Here is a 19,613-nt window from a genome sequence, read left to right on the forward strand (position 1 = left end):
AAGTTTATATTCCTCAGTCTTGTCATTAAATGGGTTTCTAGTTACTTCCAAGTTTGGCTATAAATTATGCTGTGTGATACTCCAAGGGCTGTCTTTGCTGATAGGCCTACAGAAGACAATGGATCCACGGGCAGACTCTGAAGAAATCTATGGTGAAGACATACGACAGAAAGAGCCTGGAACCTGAGTCACTACTGCTGGAACTGCATTGGCCTGGGACATGTGTGATAAACTTTTATTGTGTTGACCATTGACGTATGAGAGTTGATTGTACAGCAGCTAGAATTAATGATCTTGACTAACGTATCTTCCTTATGTCAGTACATAGTAACTCTGATTGTAATGGTTTATGTACTTGACTTTACTAGTCACTAAAATGTCAGCTCCACCAGATCAAGGAGTTTTGTCTGGTTTATTTTCTACTATATCTCCAACAACTGGAGTGCTTGGCACTCATTAATTACTCAATAAATATTTGCTGGATGAATAAATGAATGAGCTTTTTATGCCTTTTAAAATCCATATTGCAAGAGTAGAAAGAGTTATACCAGGCCTTTGAGATCATACCACTCAATGTTGTGTTAGGGGGGTAGCTGCTTAAAAACTGTCAAACCACCAAGTAATGCATTCTGGACCACAGCTTTGGAATGGACTTTGAGAGGCTAATCACAGCATGCATTACATCCCTGTTAACCTCTCAGTCATTGCCAGTCTAGTCCCCCAAAACGTCTTACCAAGGTCAATGAGGACTTCCATTTTACCAAATCCAATAGTGTTCTTTTTGTCCTCATCTACTGAAATATACTGCTGAAGGGGGCAGCGGGTGAGACAGGAGAGGTCTGCTGTGCCATGTGGGTAGCTCCCTGACTGGGGATTGAACTTCATAGTGCTGAGACTTAAACCCTACACCACCAGGGCAGCTCCTTACTGTCACCTCTTAGGTCTATAAACAGGCAAGCTCTTTTCCATCTCAGGCCCTTACCGCATGTTGTTCTTTTACTTAAAATGCACTTTCTTTCCCCTACTTGCTCTTCACCAGGCTCACTTCTTCATAAAAACATCACTACATACAAATCCATTTTTCCAGACCACAAGTCTTTTTTGTAGTTTCATTTATGTTTATACAACTAACAAATTCATTTATTTTTATTATTTTTTACAAAAGGGGATCTTACAATTTCTGTTCTTTTCACTCAAAAAAAAAAAAAAAAAAGGTCTCACTCATAGCAGGAATCTAGAAAACTTAAATAAGGGACCAGGAAAATGAATATAAGAAAGTGAAAATCAAAATCAACAAAAAACTATGAACCAGAGACACTTTTTTGGGGGTGGGGGGCGGGAGGGGAAGGATTGGGGTCAGAATGGGGCATTTGCAATTGTATGGGGGAATATAAAAATAAAATTTAATATAAAAAAATAAAATAAAATCACAAGCATTGGAATATAAAAATAAAAATTAAAAAAAAAACCAAAAAACAAAACTTTGTGAATGTATGGTAGCTTCCTTTGTTCATTTGCTATTAAATTGAGAAGAAAAGGGGCCTCCCTGCTGGCAAAAGGGGTTAAGCACTGCACTATGAAGCAATCCACAGCCTCTTGCAGCATGAGTTCGATCCCCCACTGCCAGGGAACAACCCACATGGCACAGCAGACCTCTCCTGTCTCGCCCGCTGCTCCCCTCAGCAGTGTATTTCAGTCAGTCTGCCTGTTCTGTTCCCCACTCTGTCTCTGGTGAATCCTCTCTCCCCCCTACACCTCTGGCCTGTACCCCAGCTCTTGTATGCATAAATAAATAAATCTTTGAAAAAATTTGAGAAGAAACGATACCATGTGAAAATTGCTACGAGTCAATATGTAGAGCACTAATTCATTGGCCCATACACCCAGTGCCTTCCTTTCTATGGATAGAGTCTAAGAACTAGATTTGCTGGACTCAAAAGCATACACACACACACACACACAATTTTAATAGATGTTGGCAGATAAATTTGCTAAAACCTATTAGCACCTAATATTTCTACAAGCCGTGACAGTAACCCCTTCCCTAAATTACTACCAGTAATAGTCTGACTCATATAAAATGACAGTTTATTTTTATTTTAATTTATATTTTCCTTACTAATAATTTATGTCAGAATAATTTTATATATTTGCTTGTCATTTGGATTCACTATTCTTTGCCCATTTTCTCTTTTTCTATTATTTAAAAACAAAACAGAATAAAAGACCTATAACCATCCAATACACCCCCTCCACACTTACTCCCTCCTCCTACCGCTTTACCTCTGGGAACCTCATTTCAGTTTTCAATGTTCACTAGTTTATTTTGTCTTGTCCTTTATCTGTCTTGTTTCCTTATATTGCACATATAGGTGAAATCATCCAATATCTTACTTTTTCTTTCTGACTAATTTCACTTCATGTAGTCCCCTTGAATTCCTTCCATTTTGCTGTAAATAACAAGATTTTATCTTTCCTTGTAGCTGAATTATATTTCATTGTGCATATATACACACCATTTCTTTATCCAATGATCTATCCATGGACACTTACTTTGTTTCCCTATCCCAGTTATTCCGAATAATACTGTTATAGACATTGTGGTGGATGTAATGCTTTGAATTAATGACTTCATATTATTTGGATAGATACCCAGAAGTGGGGGTGCTGGTATCATTGGTAGTTCTGTTTTTATAGTTTTTTTTTTTAATTTTATTGGGGTGTAGGCCACTGGTGAGGGGCTGAGAGGATTCACCAGGGACAGAGTGAGGATCAGAACACAGACTGGTTGAAATACACTGCTGAGAGGAGCAGCAGACGAAACAGGAATGGTCTGCTGTGCCATGTGGGTTAGCTCCCTGGCCGGGGATCAAACTCATGCTGCAGTGGCTGGAGATAACTTCATAGTGCTGAGACTTAACCCCTTGCACCACCAGGGAGGCCCTGTTTTTAGTTTTCTGAGGAAGGGCAAACCACTTTCCAAAATGGCTATACCAATTTACATTCCATGTACCGTGTATAAGTGTTCATCTTTCTTCACATCCTTGCCAACACTTGTTGTTAACAGTCTTTTTGATGTAAGCCAGTCTCAAAGATGTGCGGTGGCATCTCATTTTGCTTTTGATTTGCACTTGCCTAATAAGAACTAATGATGAAACTTGTTTTCACATGTCTCTTGGCCCTCTGTATATTCTCTTATGAAAAAGTGCAGTTCTTCTGCCCGTTTTTTTTTTTTTTAAGTTTTTATTTTTTTATATTTTTTAAAGATTTATTTATTTATGCATACATAGAAGAGCTTGGGTACAGGCCAGAGGAGTGGGGGTGGGGAGGGATGAGAGGATTCACCAGAGACAGAGTGAGGAATAGAACAGGCAGAATGACCAATGTACACTGCTGAGGGGAGCAGCGGGCGAGTCAGGAGAGGTCTGCTGCACCATGTGGGATGCTCCCTGGCTGGCCAGGGATGGAACTTGTGCTGCAGTGGCTGCGGACAGCTTCATAGGTTACGTCTTAACCCCTTGTGCCAACAGGGAGACCCTTCTGCCCGGTTTTAAATAAGATTTTCGCTTTTAAATTGATGACTTCTATATTAACCCTTTATTGGACATGTGTTATACAAATATCTACTAATACTCAGTAGACTGCCTTTTCAGTCTGCTGATACTTCCTTCCACTGTGCAAAAGCTTTTTAGTTTGACATAGTCCCACCTGTTTATTTTTGCTTTTGTTTCCCTTACCATTGAGGTTGAGTCTCCAAAGACATCACGATCATTGTTATGAAAGAAACTATAACCTGTGTAATCTTATGTAGTTTACAGTTTTAGGTCTTGTATCCAAGTCTTTAATCCATTTTGAATTTATTTTCATGTATCAAGTTAGTGACCCCATTTCATTCTTTTTTTTTTTTTTTTTTTTTAAAGATTTATTTATTTATTTATTTATACAAGCACTGGGTACAGTCAGAAGCGCGGGAGGGTGAGAGAATTCACCAGAGCCAGAGCGGGGAGCAGAGCAGGCAGAAGGACCGAAGTACACTGCTGAGGGGAGCAGCGGGCGGCAGGAGAGGTCTGCGCGCCATGTGGGACCCTCGCTGGTGGCCGGGGAGCAGCCAGGGATCGAACCGGCGCTGCAGAGGCTGCGGGCAGCTTCGCAACCCAGCGCTCAACCTCTGCGCCACCGGGGAGGCCCCCAATTTCATTCTTTTACTTGTGACTGTCCAGTTTTCCCAGAGCCATTTGTTAAAGAGATTTCTTTTTTCTATTATATGATCATGACTCCTTTGTCATACTTTAGATGTTGATATATGTGTGGGTTTATTTGGGGAGTCTCAATTTTATTCCATTAATCCATGTGTCTATCTGTATTCTAATATCATACTGTTTTAATTACTGTGGCTTTATGATATGGCTTAAAAGCAGGTAACAAGATGCTTCCATTTTTATTTTTCTCACAATTCCTTTAGCTATTTTGGGTCCTTGTGGTCCTATAAATTTAAGTATTTTTTGTTTTATTTCCCTGAAAAAAATATAATTGGAATTTTGATAGAGATAATATTGAATCTATATATTGCATTTGGTGTGATGGTCATTTTGATTATATTAATTCTCTCCATTAATGAACATGGGATGTCTTTCCATCTCTGTTTCTTGTCCTATATTTTTTATCAGTGTCTTTTCATTTTCATTGTACAGATCTTTCACCTCTTTTATTAAGTCTTGATCACAATTTTTAAGTCTTCTCCTTCCCCATCCTCTAAACTCCTCTCCCGTTTTCTTTATACACTTAGCACAATTTGAAATTTTGTATTTATTGCTTATTTCATTGTTTGTTTTTTTTACATTTATTTATTTATTTATTTATTTATTTGTTTGTTTATTTATTTATTTATTTATACAAGCACTGGGTACAGTCAGAAGCGTGGGAGGGTTAGAGAATTCACCAGAGCCAGAGCAGGGAACAGAACAGGCAGACTGACGAAGTACACTGCTGAGGGGAGCAGCGGTCAGCAGGAGAGGTCTGTGTGCCATGTGGGACCCTCGCCCTACGGCCGGGGATTGAACCGGCACTGCAGAGGCTGTGGGCAGCTTCACAACCCAGAGCTCAACCGCTGCGCCACTGGGGAGGCCCTGCTTATTTCATCGTTGATTGTTTATTCCCACATTGCACTTTTTTCTCTAAAGATTTATTTTTTATTTATTTATGCATACAAGAACTGGGGTATAGGCCAAAGGTGCGGGGGGTGAGAGGATTCACCAGTGTCAGAGTGGGGAGCAGAACAGGTGAATCTACTGAAATACACTGCTGAGGGGAGCAGTGGGTGAGACAGGAGAGGTCTGCTGGCCATGTGGGTTAGCTCCCTGGCCCTGGCTGGTGATAACTTGATAGTGCTGAGACTTTAACCCCTTCAACACCAGGGAGGCCCCCGAGTTGTACTTTATACACTATAAGGGCACAGATACATGTTTTATTCTATCAATGTATATATACATTGCATGTCAAAGTATATAATACCAATGTATATAAAATATAGTATGCAGTACTTGGCACATAGCAGTTACTCAGTAAGATATGTTGAATGATATAGCAAACATGTCCACCTAGCTTGTGTGATTTGAGGCATATTGTGAAATTATCCCCAGTCCCATTCTAAAACAGTCACTATTTCCATTCCATTCAACCTCTATTTGATTTTTTTTTTTTTTTTTTTGGCTAAGGCACTAGTTGACAAACTAAAGCTCACCAGGCAAGTCTGGCCTGACATCTATTTTTTAATATCTAAATTGAGAATGCTTTTATATTTTCACATGATTTAAAAAAAATCCAAAGAAGAATATTATGTCACATGGAAATTACATGAAATTCAATTTGTTTATTGGCACACGTTTCTTGGCCTATAGTCAATTCAGTTTGTTTATGAATTATCTATAGCTAATACCTTGCTACAATAGCAGAGTTAAATAGTTACACAAGGACTGTATAACCCTCAAAGCTCAAAGTTCTCAATTTGGTCCTTTAGTGAAAAAGTGTGTCAACTACTGTGGATTAGTGCAATGAAAAATCCTATTAAAATGTATAAATTACTTGAGAAAAGTAGCAAAGTCATTCGCAACCTGCTATCAACACTCAAACTTGGATTTGATTATTTGATCTGTTTTAATCACCCAGAAAGGGCCTAAGAACATTGGCTATAAATCAAGAGAAGTTTTATTAGGGGAAGAAAGTAAGAAAGATCCAAAGCAAAGTATCTCTGACTTCTGGGCACACGAAGTTGTCCTAAATTTTGAACTCATGAATGGGGACCAGGCAGAGGAGAACAGCGATATTTATGGATGATTCTGGTGACTGGACAGTGAAGAAGGTGGTGGTGTGTCTCCACATATTGTGGGAGAGAGAAGAGGGTATCTTTCTGCCCACATCACCTCCTCATTACTTGATATTGTAAGTGCCTGTGAGACACAGAGATGGCAGCAACAGAGGCTGAGCTCCTGCCATGAAGTTGGTTGGGCTCCCACTATGAAGTTTTGGGGTGTTTGGCAACATGTGAGCTGGGTGCAGTCCACCTGGGAGGAGGAGATTGACCAAGATTTCATCAGAGGGGCCATCATCAGGAAAAGCCCAAGTTCCTGGAAGATCAGGGAAAGGAAAGGGCTGTAGTGCAACAGCACTTTACTCACTATTATGCACTTTGTTTGCCTTCTTACAAATCCTCCAGATTTAGGTGTGTATTTGCAATATCTGAAAAATCTCATGGCTATGAAATCCTCCATAATACCCTCCCCTAAACTCAAAACTTGATGGTTGCAATTAGGGCAGTGGTCATATACCCACTCCCAGCTCCTGTCTTATACCAGGGAGATGTCATGCCCCTGGGCCTATAGGGGTTCTTCTACAGAGAATTCACTCATCTACTGCTTCAGCCGAGTATGACAACCACATAGCAATTGCCCGGCATGCCCACAAACTGACACAGCTCCCATTCCATCCCCCACCAGGCAAATTATTCCTCTTTCTCAGCATGATTCATAACACGGTAAGTGCTACCACAAGCCAAATATCTACGTCATCAACCCCAGCATGCTTTTTTTTTTTTTTTTAAACAAAGGGTGGGAAAAAAGAGGGATCAAAAGAGATAGGGCACAAGTGGGCAATGGAACAAAATGACCAGACCACAAACCAAATGGGGCGGCTCTGGTCTCCTACTTCCTCCTGATGTGCAGTGCCTTTAAGGCGTCAGGCAGCCTTCTCCTTGTTGCTCAGTTTTATTTCCCTTGTTCTTTATATTCTGTTTATTCCCTTTTTGATTAAGGAGTTTATTTTCTGCCATGGTATTAGGACACCCAGCGTCATCCCAAAGGGAATTTAGGGAAAGGATCCTATGAACATTTTCAGAGATCTAAATGGGTAAAATTCTGTCTGACCCTACAAAATTAAAGGGACTGTTGAACCAATAAACATGACATTGAAATCCAAGGGCAATGTAGAGAATTCATAACAATAATAGGATAAGGCAGGCTTTAAGAACCCCTAATGCTGGTGATAATGTCAATAAATTATCATTGTCATTATTAAAACACTGTTGAACACATATGTATATGAACATATGTATATATGTAATGTGTTTAAAATAATCCTCACAACACAATGAGGTAGGTACTATAATTAATGCCATATCCCAGATATGAAAACCAAGGGTTCTCAAGTCAAGTATCCCCCCAAGCCCTTAGAGTCAGATTTTGATCCTGAAGTTCTGACTCTGGAGTCCATATCCTTAACCATCATACTGCTGCTTAGAGAAAGTATAAATAATTAAATATGAGTGAGTTATCTGACTCTAGATAAGAAAGATCCTTGATTTTTTTCATCAAGAAAGATCCTTTGATCAACCCTTTGCTTCTAGGGCAGACATTCTGACATGTTGATTTCAGGAAAAAAAGGGAAGGAGAGAAGGAAGTAGAATGTGAGAAGCTGTGCATTGCCACTTTCCCCTAACCCTACCTCTTACATGCAAGCATGTGCATGTAAGACTGGAATTGGCAGAGTCTAATTGGTCAGAAATCTGGGGGGATGGTACTGAAGCTTCCAAAACTTCTTTTTTTGTTTGTTTTGTTTTTAAATATTTATTTTATTTATTTATGCATAAAGAGCTGGGGTGCAGGCCAGATGTGGGGGGTGAAAGGGTTCACCAGAGACAGAGTGGGGAGCAGAACAGGCAGATCTACTGAAATACACTGCTAAGAGGAGCAGCCGGCAAGACAGGGGAGGTCTGCTGCGCCATGTGCGTTAGCTCCCTGCCCGGGGATTGAACTCGTGCTGCAGTGGCTGCCAATAACTTCATAGTGCTGAGACTTAACCCCTTGCCCAGGGAGGCCCCCCAAAAGTTCTTTGAGTGAAAGCTTCAAGTGGTCTGTGTTTCTTTGTTTCTGTAAACCTAGATTTGTTGCTAATTACCACCCACCATATTCTCTCATATGAAGGGGTTTATTTGGCCACTTGGCCTCTTGGACAGAATACACATTTTGAGCTTCAGAAGGAGGGTTTTTTTGGTAACTGACAGAAAAGAAGGAAGTGACTCACAAGTGAAATTTTTCAGCTGGTCAGAACATTCTGTCTGATGCATTTGACCACTGATAGACTCAGGAAGGAGTCTATCATTCCCATCTTCAAAATAAAAATAAAATCTGCCTGGGGTAACTATCAAGCTTTCCACTGAAACAAAGTTAGCCATCAGAAAATTTCTGGGATTGACTCCTAGACAAAATTGTAGCCATGTGTGTCGTGTGTCCAGAAACACATCGTAGATTTATAATGTTATGAAGGCCTCTGCTTTACCAGCACAACCCAGGAGCTGTACTAAACATTTAATAACAGGTCAGGTCTGGGAAGATTGCCAGTCTACTGGCGAAGAAACTAGTCATTGAAACAAAGCCTCTCTATGATGGAAAATGGATCACTGTCCTCTATTCAAACAGTTGCAACATGATAGATAGAAATGGGACAACCACAAATTGGGCGGGCAAAAAAATGCTATAAAGATGCACCAAATCATGGCTTTCAAGCCAGACTGCAGTTTCTGGGTAAAATACAATGGATAAAATACCAGTTCTCCTATAAGTAGGACTACAGCTCTGCTCTTTCTAGGGAAAGATATTGAGAGAACCAGGGAATAAAGAGTTTCAAGATGAAATTACAGACCAAAGGATAGACTATATATGTGGAACATGGATTAAATTAAATTAATTAAAATACTTATTGACCACCAATTTTAGACCTAGCTAACTTCAACGTAATAAAGTAAAGACAGGGCCTCCCTGGTGGTTCAAGGGCTTAAGCACCGCACTATGAAGCAATCCGCAGCCTCAGTTAGATCCCCGGCCGAGTTTGATCCCCAACCCGCCAGGGAGCAACCCACATTGCGCAGCAAACCTCTCCTGACTCACCCACTGCTCCCCTCAGCAGTGTACTTCGGTCAATCTGCCTGTTCTGTTCCCCACTCTGTCTCTGGTGAATCCTCTCACCCCCTGCATCTCTGGCCTGTACCCCAGCTCTTGTATGCATAAACAAATAAATCTTAAAAAAAAATAAAGACAGAAATGTTATACACCAGGTATGAGTTTCATCTATTCAGAAAGATTTTATTTTTTAAAAAGATTTATTTATTTATGCATACAAGAACAGGGGTACAGGTCAGAGGTGTGGGGGTGTGAGAGGATTCACCAGAGACATAGCAGGGAACAGAACAGGCAGATCAACGGAAGTGCACTGCTGAGGGGAACAGCGGGTGAGACAGGAGAGGTCTGCTGCGCCCGCCATGTGGGTATCTCCCTGGCTGGGGATCGAACTTGTGCTGCAGAGGCTGTGGACAGCTTCACAGGCTGCGTCTTAACCCCTTGCACCACCAGGGAAGCCCTTCAGAAAGATTTTAAACAGAAGGGAAGTAAATAAGAAGATGAGACCTAGGAATGTGAAACAAGCTTCTTGTAGAATGAAGTTTTGAAAAAATGTAATATAATTTTTTGTTCTACAGCTAGAGAAAATTTTTTTAAGATTTATTTTTATTTATTTATGCATACAAGAAAAGAAGTGGGGTGTAGGCCAAAGGTGCGGGGGATGAGAAGATTCACCAGAGACAGAGTGGGGAGCAGAACAGGCAGATCTACTGAAATATACTGCTGAGGGGAACAGCTGGCAAGACAGGAGAAGTCTGCTGTACCATGTGGGTTATCTCCCTCAGGGGGGTGGGGGGGTGGGGATCAAAATTCATGCCACATTGGCTGTTGATAGTTTGAGAGTGCTGAGACTTTAACCCCTGTGCCACCAGGGAGGTCCCAGACTAAAAGTTTTTGTGAAGAATTTCACAGGATTGTCAAGATAACTATTTGACCAACTGCCCTACCTCTCCAAGTACCAGAGGTCCTTTAGCTGGGACATTTGGGAGGCTGTGGAGTACTTGAATTTATATGCAGAACTCTGTGCTTATGTGTATGTTTAGGGACATACATATATTTTTCCATTTAAAGAGGTATTGTGCTCATTTTATAATAAGCTGAATAATCTTGACATTAGTTGGTATTTTTGCCTTTAACCATGACATATTCACCATTAGTATAATTAAGATGCACATTTCTGACCTTGATAATACCCATGGGAAAAAAACATAGAAGATGTAAACTTAAGTATTTTTGCAATAGTAAGCTGTTCTCTGCATCCTGTGGTCAGTCAGAATAATTTATCTCACGCTATTATCACATATCATATCTGGTTGGGGAAGAAATAAGATGAATCTGCACCTAAAAACCACCAATTATGTGCCAAGCACTATCAAGTAGAAATGTAGATTGGTCTAGTTTCTTTCTTTTTTTTCAAGATTTATTTATACAAGCACTGGGTACAGTCAGAAGCACGGGAGGGTGAGAGAGTTCACCAGAGCCAGAGCGGGGAACAGAACAGGCAGACTGACGAAGTACACTGCTGAGGGGAACAGCAGGAGGCAGGAGAGGTCTGCGCGCCATGTGGGACCCTCGCTTGGTGGCCAGGGATCAAACCGGCACTGCAGAGGCTGCGGGCAGCTTCGCAACACAGGGCTCAACCGCTGCGCCACCGGGGAGGCCCTAGATTGGTCTAGTTTCTATGGAAAACACTATGGAGGTTTTTCAAAATATCAAAAATGGATCTACCATATGATCCTGTAATTGCCTTACTCGATAACTACCCCTAAAATAGAAAAACACAAATTTGAAGGGCTATTTGTGGTCCTGTGTTCATTGCAGCACTATTTACAAAAACCAGGTTATGAAAATAACCTAAGTACCCAAACACAGAGGAATAGATTAAGAAAATGTGGTATAGGGCCTCCCCAGTGGCGCAGCGGTTGAACACTGGGTTGCGAGGCTGCCCGCAGCCTCTGCAGCACCGGTTCGATCCCCGGCAGCTCCCCGGCCACTGGAGGAGGGTCCCTCCCGCGCTTCTGACTGTGCCCAGTGCTTGTATAAATAAATAAATAAATAAATAAATAGATAGATAGATAAATAAATAGATAAATAAATAGATAAATAAATAAATAAATAAAAGAAAATGTGGTATATAGGCATGATGGACTGTTACTCAGTGATTAAAAGAACCAGATGAACTCTTGCCATTTGCAGCAACATGGATGGAAGTGGAGAGAATTATGCTAAGTGAAATAAGTCAAAAGGAGAAAGACAAACACCAAATGGTGTCACTCGTAATGTGAAATATAAAAAACAAATCATTGAAATCTGACTGCTGAAAGGAAGAGTAGGGGCAGGGGAGCGAAGTGTGGGGAGAAGACCCTAAGGACTATGGTGGAGGATTATGGTTGCTTGGTAGTGGGTGTGGTGTGGTAACATATACTTGCAGAGATGCAAACCTATAAACCTAAAACATATACAGAGCTGTGAATCAATATTACCTTCACAGATATAATTTTAAAACAAACATTGAGTACTTACTATACTTACATACATTAATTCCTAAGTTCCTCAAGCTAAGTATTTTTATCCTACTTAATGGATGAGGAACCGAAAGTTCAGTGAGGTTAACTAATTGCTTAAGGTCAAACAGGAAATATTAAATAGGGTTTTGAATCCAGACTTTGTTGACTTCAAATTGTTAGCAGGATCCCCAAACATGCTTGCTTTACATGTGTTCTGCCATCCACTACATCAAGACAAAACATGCTCTAGTGCGTAAGACCTTCAATTAGAAAAGAACTTTAATACAATTAGTGTGCAGTAAAGAAAAGGGAAGAAAAAGAGAAAGAATATAGTATCCAAATCAAGCATTCAAAGTTACCCATCTCCTGGTGGGTAAATGCCCAACCTAACAGGGTTGGTCCAAGGCTGGACCATTGAGGTCCAAACACTTGCCATAAGTCTAAGGCACCTTCTAGATGGGCACCCATAGGAAAGGGGCAGGAAGGGTCGGGCAAGTCTGGAAGGAAAGGAACAAAGTCAAAATATAAGGTAAGATAAAGGCTGCCATTGTCAGCCTCCCCGCAGGTCTCTTCCAAGTGTCTCTACATGTCTCAACTCCATGTGTCTCCTTCCATATACCTTAAGTCCTTAGTGCAAATCCAATGCTGAGAGGCAAGTGAGACCTCTTCACATGTGTCCAAGTCTGTCCTCCATGTCTTTTCTTGGTGCATCCAAGCCTTCTCTCCAGTCTTTTCTACCTTCTCCTTATGGCTCAGCTGCACCCTACATTAGGTGGGGAAGGGAACATGAAACCTCCCCTTTTTATGGAGATTATACTCTGTAACAAAAGAATGTAATTTTTAATATCATTTTACAAATGGAGAAAATTGAATCCAGAGAGCCAGAACAGTTGACTGGATGTCACAAATAACCAGGTGGTAGGAAGTACTCAGTTTGTCTCAGACACCTATTTTCTGAGTAACCACATCTCAGGAGTCAGCACCCAAACCTATATTTTGGCCTCTGCCAAGCACCCTGCTCGGGTTGTCTCCTCCAGAGCAGTCATGCCCTATACTTTTGTTGCCTGCAGGACTGATGCCATTTAGGTGACGGTTTTCCCTTAGTAAAATGACAAATAGCTTCTCCAGTCTGCCAGCCAAATCCCCTAAGGAAGACTTTCCCAATATGGAAAACTTAAAAAAAATAGAAGATCAGCTGTTGGTGACACTGTTGTTTTATTTCACATTTTGGCCTACCACCAAGCTGTGTTGAAGGAGTCTTACTTTTGGCTGGCCATTCCACATTTGTAATTGATCAGTCTCCCCTTTTAGTGCCCTGCAGAAACCCGAGACAGTATTTGATGTCTGTTTCTTAAATTAAGGCTGCTTTTAATCCAACTTACTCCTCCTCACACCAGATCTTTTAAAGAATATAGGTCTGATGATCAAAGCTCCCATGAACTCCTGGGTCATCCCAGGAGCACTCAGGCAGAGGAAGCAGGGGAGTGAGTTTCATACCCTCTGAGAATATAGGAGCTTACACGGTTTCAGAGATCAGATAGAGCTGTTAGCCGCAACGTCCAGAGACTAAGGGTGAAAGACTTGACAGAGCAGTCATAGAATCAGGATCAAGTCACATGTGCACACCTATACCCACACGTCTCCTGTGCCCGTGGCAAATGTGGGGACACTGACACTCTCCTATCCCTTACAAATGATAACAGTCTGGATTTGCAGGTTCCCTGGGGATTACCCTATTACACTGGTTCTCTGTTTATGTAGTTCCATGGAGTCTTCTGCTTCAGTTCTCCAAACAAGATTCCAAGAGAATGTCAATAGGAACTCCTACTTTTCTACTAAATACAAAATAAAAATTGTGGTGGCTGTTGAGCAAGATATATAGTTTGTTTAGGGTCCTGTACTTCCAAGAGAATCATCTTGAGCTGTAAGAGGTAAGTTTTAAATCACATGCAAAATAACCAACATTGCATATGTTGGGCATTTCCTGACCTGAGGATATCATTGGCACCTTTTGGGGTGCAAAAGAAACTATCCCGTACCTCCTATGGATTCTTTTTTTTTTTTTTGTGGGACCCTCTCCGGTGGCTGGGGACCGAACCGGTGCTGCAGAGGCTGCGGGCAGCCTCGCAGCCCAGCTCTCAACCGCTGTGCCACCAGAGGAGGCCCACCTCTGGATTCTTTTAGACAGGAAAATAATCAAATAAGCATTAGACATATTGTCAAGAGAAAAAAGCCACAAAGAAGTTAAGTTATAACATGTAGACCTCCTTTAGAATGGGAGAGAACTCATAAAACTTAGTAACTGCACCACACGGCTTCAGACACCATCTTTTTTTTTTTTTTTAAAGATTTATTTATTCACACAAGAACTGGGATATAGGCCAGAGGTGTGGGGGGTGAGAGGATTCACCAGAGACAGAGTGGGGAACAGAACAGGCAGATTGCTGAAATACACTGCTGAGGAGAGCAGTGGGCAAGTCAGGAGAGGTCTGCTGCACCATGTGGGCAGCTCCCTGGTTGGGGATCGAACTTGTGCTGCAATGGCTGCAGATAGCTTCTTAGGTGTGTCTCAACCCCTTGCACCACCAGGGAGGACCTTCAAACACCATCTTAGAAAATTTAGCTAAGGGGGTCTCCCTGGTGGCACAGGGGTTAAAGTCAGCACCATCAAGCTATCAGCAGTCACTGCAGCATGAGTTCGATCCCCAGCCAGGGAGCTGACCCACATGGTGCAGCAGACCTTTTCTGTCTTGCTTGCTGTTCCCCTCAGCAGTGTTTTTCAGTGGATCTGCATGTTCTCCCCACTCCATCTCTGGTGAATCCTCTCACATTCCCCACCCCTCCCCACCCACGAGGGAGGCCCTCAAGGTGATGATCATTACCCCAAGTAGCTGGTTCACAAACCAACATGCACATCATTTGACTTTTTAAATTAGGCATTGGGACAACTTTGCAGAAAAATGAAAGTCAAGTCCCTAATTTTTGAGAGAAGAAAGCCAACCAGTCTTTCAACCTCTGCTTTGCCAGAGCTGTTTACAACAGCATGGGGGCAGGGTGGAGAAGATTTAGATATGATTGTTTGGATACTCTGAAGATATTTTTGAAATCTCTGAGGTCGAGACTTAATTGGAGTGTTGCATTTCATCCTGGTGGCTACCTGCAGATTCCAATGGCTGGTAAATAAAGTCAAGTTAGATTGTCTAGAAGATTGCAATGACTGACAAAAATACAGAATCAAGTCCCGTGGTGGAGACTCCATTCTTCAAGTTAGTTCATGTCTTCTATATACAAAGAACTTAGCTGAGGGCCTCCCCGGTGGCGCAGCGGTTGAGCGCTGGGATGCGAAGCTGCCTGCAGCCTCTGCAGTGCTGGTTCAATCCCCGGCTGCTCCCCGGCCACCAGAGGAGGGTCCCACATGGCGCGCAGACCTCTCCTGCTGCCCGCGGCTCCCCTCAGCAGTGTACTTCGGTCCTTCTGCCTGCTCTGCTCCCCGCTCTGGCTCTGGTGAATTCTCTCACCCTCCCGCGCTTCTGACTGTACCCAGTGCTTGTATAAATAAATAAATAAATAAATAAATCTTTAAAAAAAAAAACAAAAAACAAAGAACTTAGCTGAAAAAAAGTCTACAAACAGGGCCTTCCTGGTGGTGCAAGGGGTTAAGTCTCAGCACTATGAAGCTATCTGCTAGCCATTGCAGAGGAGTTCAATCCCCGACCAGGGAGCTACCCACATGGCGCAGCAAACCTCTCCTGTCTCACCTGCTGCTCCCCTCAGCAGTGTACTTCAGTCAATCTGCCTGTTCTGCTCCCCACTCTGTCTCTGGAGAACCCTCTCACCTCCCCCAACACCTCTGTCCTGCACCCCAGCTCTTACATGCATGAATAAATGACTCTTTTTAAAAAAAAGTCTACAAACGTATGCATTCTCCTTTCTTTTGTTAGTCTCTCTTTCTCTACTTGCTTTTTCTCAAAAATAGGTCAGAATATATAAACAGAGTGATTTCTACTATGTGCAGGAATAATCTATATCAACTTTCTACTCAGCAGGTGACTTAGAGAACATTTCATGGAACTTACCTATGTCTCTTGGTGGATGTGATGCCAGCTCTTGTTCAAAGAAGTTTTTCAGCTGAATGCACAGTAAGTGAACTAAATGTTTTTAGTCTGAGTAGCTAGCATTCTCTAAGCCCAGCTATATAAGAGTATTTTTACCTATGGTTCTGACAACACTATCTTTCACCCATCAAACACAAAGATAATGAATTTTTCTCAGATAATATCACATCTACACAGTAACTGTATGTAGTAATTCTTAATTATGAATCCAACATTGATGTGTAACTGCCAAAGATTCTGGGGACATTTCACTAGAAAATTATGACCCTTACAGTTGTCACTTACATCATTTTCTTAGTTGACGGGCAAAAATCAGAGATTGCGTTCAGGAATTCTGAGTATACTAGAAACTCTAAATGTCTTTCAAATAGAAGAACCCAATGGGATAGGAAAGTATCCATTTTACACCATCCTACTATTTTGTCAAAACAAGGACCTCTTTGGAAAATCAAGGGAAATGTCAAATGACATCTGGGTCAGGTTCCTTTACCCAAGGTTCATTCACTGGTCATGGGCTTTTCTTTCAAAAGCTCATTGTGCAATTGCAAATTTCAGGAGATAAGGGCTGTTTGGCGAAATGTCATGGGGCCTCACCTGACTGTATATGTGTGGGAGTTCCATTTGGTATATCCAGCCCAAGTTCCAGGAAGAAAAGGTGCCTTTATTCTACAGAATTCTATTAACATGTAAGACTAGGCTTAATGTTCAGAGAAAAAAGTGATCATAAAACAATGTGGATTAGATGCTACCACAGGCCTCCGTGCACTGACACTTCTGTTTCAGTGTGTGTGTGTGTGTGTGTGTGTGTGTGTGTGTGTGTGTGTGTGTGTGACTCCTTGGAATAAGATCTAAGAGCAGGGAGAAAGCGATGTCCTTGAAACATGTACTCCATCTGTCTGTATGAAGCACCTCACTTCCCCCCCTTTCTTTCGCCTCTCTCATCTATCCTCACCTCACCTCTAAGCCAAACCCCAACAATCATTTAGGGAATAAAACCTTGAGTTGGTACAGAGTGTAATTTCTATAAAAAGGGGAGCTTCCATGTTCCCTGCCTCAGCTGATGAAGGGTGGAGTGGAGCGGGCAGAAGCTGAAGAAGATGGAATGAGACTTGAAGAACACTTGGAGGAAGACACAGGAGGAGGCACATGGAGCACAGAAACATGTGAAGAAATCATGCTTGCTTCTCAGCCTTGGATTTGCACCGGGGACTTGTGGGACATGGAAGCAGACATGTGGAGTCGAGACATATAGAGACACTTGGAAGAGAAGCGTGAGAGAGAACGGGGGGGGGGGGGAGACAGTGGTGGTCTTTAACTTGATTTATACTTTGACTTTGCTCCTTTCATCCCAGACTTTCCTGGCTCCCCTCTGCCCCTCTCATGGTTGCCTGCCAGAAGGTGCCTTAGATTTGTGGCAAGATTTTGGGCCTCAGCAGTCCTGCTTTGGGTCAACCCTGTTCAACTGGGCGTTTACCCATGAGGGGATGGGTAACTTTGGGTGCTTCGTTGGAGCTTCTCTCTCTATGCTATGCACACTAATCATATTAAAGTTCTTTTCCATTAAAGGTCTTACACACTAAGAGTTTGCTTTGTCTTTACACGGCAGATGGCAGGATGCATTTAGAGTGTGCAAGTTTGGGGGTTTCAGGGTGCCCCTCAGTCTGCATACTAACAAATACACTTTAAAAACAATCCTTTAGGGGGTTCTTAATGTCGTGTGTGGCTCAGACCAGTTAGTTCATTATTCTCAGTCTTCTGACTCAGCTAGTCCACAATAGTTCTTGATCACATAATCCACATAGCTCACGGCACAGAAGCACAGGCCCATGGTACTCTCTCGGCACAAAGGAAGTTAAAGGATTGTTCATGTTCATTATCTATCAGGGTTCAGGAACCAGCCCCCTCCCTTTGTCCAAAACAACTAATCTCTGTGTCACCCCAGTGACTCACAGACCTCCCTCCAGATGGAAGGATATTTATCCAAATTGAATGTGACAAATAAACATGGCAGAAGCCTTGGAAGCCAAAGAAAGTGAGGGGCTCTCATGAAGGGTTCTCAAGGAGTGAGTGTCTGCAGGAAGGACTCAAAAGAAGAAGGGCACCCTAGCTGAGGAATCGACCCCAATTCAGCTATTACGTATAATGGATTCATGTGCACATTAATTTCTTTTAACCTCTTGCTGGTGAAGCTCTTGCTTCCGTGCCCTCCCTTTGCTCTGCCCCTACCCCACCCCCACTCCAGCCCCCATCCCATCAACCACCTGGTCTCTGCTGCTGGGTGGCAACTCCCAGAGTGCAGGGGGATTAAGAGGTCAGGGCAATCACCCCATTAGCCAGACCCTTGGGACAATGGGATCACTGCCCTTTCAGAAAGACAAACCTAACTGAGGGGGCGGTGCTGGAGGAAGGTCTAGAGAAGACTACAGAAAGAGATTAGGGGCACAGGAAGGGGAGGGCTTGCCATATGTCAGAAATGAGGCCTGATTAAAAAGATTAGCTGCCTTTCAATCAGAAAAGTGGGGTGGGGGAGATGCATCAGAAGGCTGTGAAATTACAAAGAGCCTCATGGAGTGAACAATGAATTCCAGGAGAAAAAAGGAAAACTCCACTTTCAGTTTATGAGGCAAATTTAAGCCAAATCAAGGGGAGTCTGATTTTACACTGGAGAGGAAACGTAAGAGAGTCCATCACAATGAGAGATGGCAGAAGCTGGGAATATAAATCACGTCCTCAAAATGGCATTCATAGTTTCACCAGTAACAATCCCACAATAGATTATTAAAGGGAGTGAATTCTAAAAGGCTTCCCTCAGTCTCCCTCTAACCCATCCTTCAGAGCCTCTGTGAAAGATAAGACCCCTGAGCTGAAGAAGGGAGCGGTCTTTTCCATTCTTAGGTTCTTGTGCAATGCAGTGAAGATATTTTTGTACTCCCAGCACCTTTGGGTTGGAAAAGAATCAACTTACATGTCTTCTAAAGATCTTCCAAGTCAAATTTCTGCAATCTACTGTGTGATTAATAACTTTGAACTTGGAGCTATAAACATCAGTTGTACAAACATCCTGTCCTACGTTGTAAAAATGATGAGTTCGGGTCCAAATGAAATAAGGTTCAAAGACCTAAGACTCCAAATAAAAGTGGAAATCTACCACACGCTTCACTTTTGCTAAAGTGAAGGAAAGGTTTGGGCCAATTACCGGACTCATTGTAAAACTCCATGGGCAAGTTTGAGCAAGGCTGACTCAGAGAATGATCTGCCCTCAAGAAACGGTCACTTCTGAAGCTCACAGGGTGGTAAGCAGCAAATGGAAAGACAGGAGAGACTTATTCTCACAGTATTGCTATCGTGGGTGTCTCTGTCTCCTTCACACACGTGATGCCTAGCAGGTGGGAATGATCAGAATGATCATTGATGGAGACTCAGAGTAGAAAACTTGGGATGGAGACATCACAGCGCCAGCAACTGGAGGTGAGGTAGAAATGATAAACACCATTGTTAAACCAACTACAGAAATGAAAAATTCTTAGGTGCAAACTGCTATAGCA

The sequence above is a fragment of the Talpa europaea genome (genome assembly GCF_964194135.1).
Source record: "Talpa europaea genome assembly, chromosome: X".
Classification (NCBI taxonomy): Eukaryota; Metazoa; Chordata; class Mammalia; order Eulipotyphla; family Talpidae; genus Talpa; species Talpa europaea.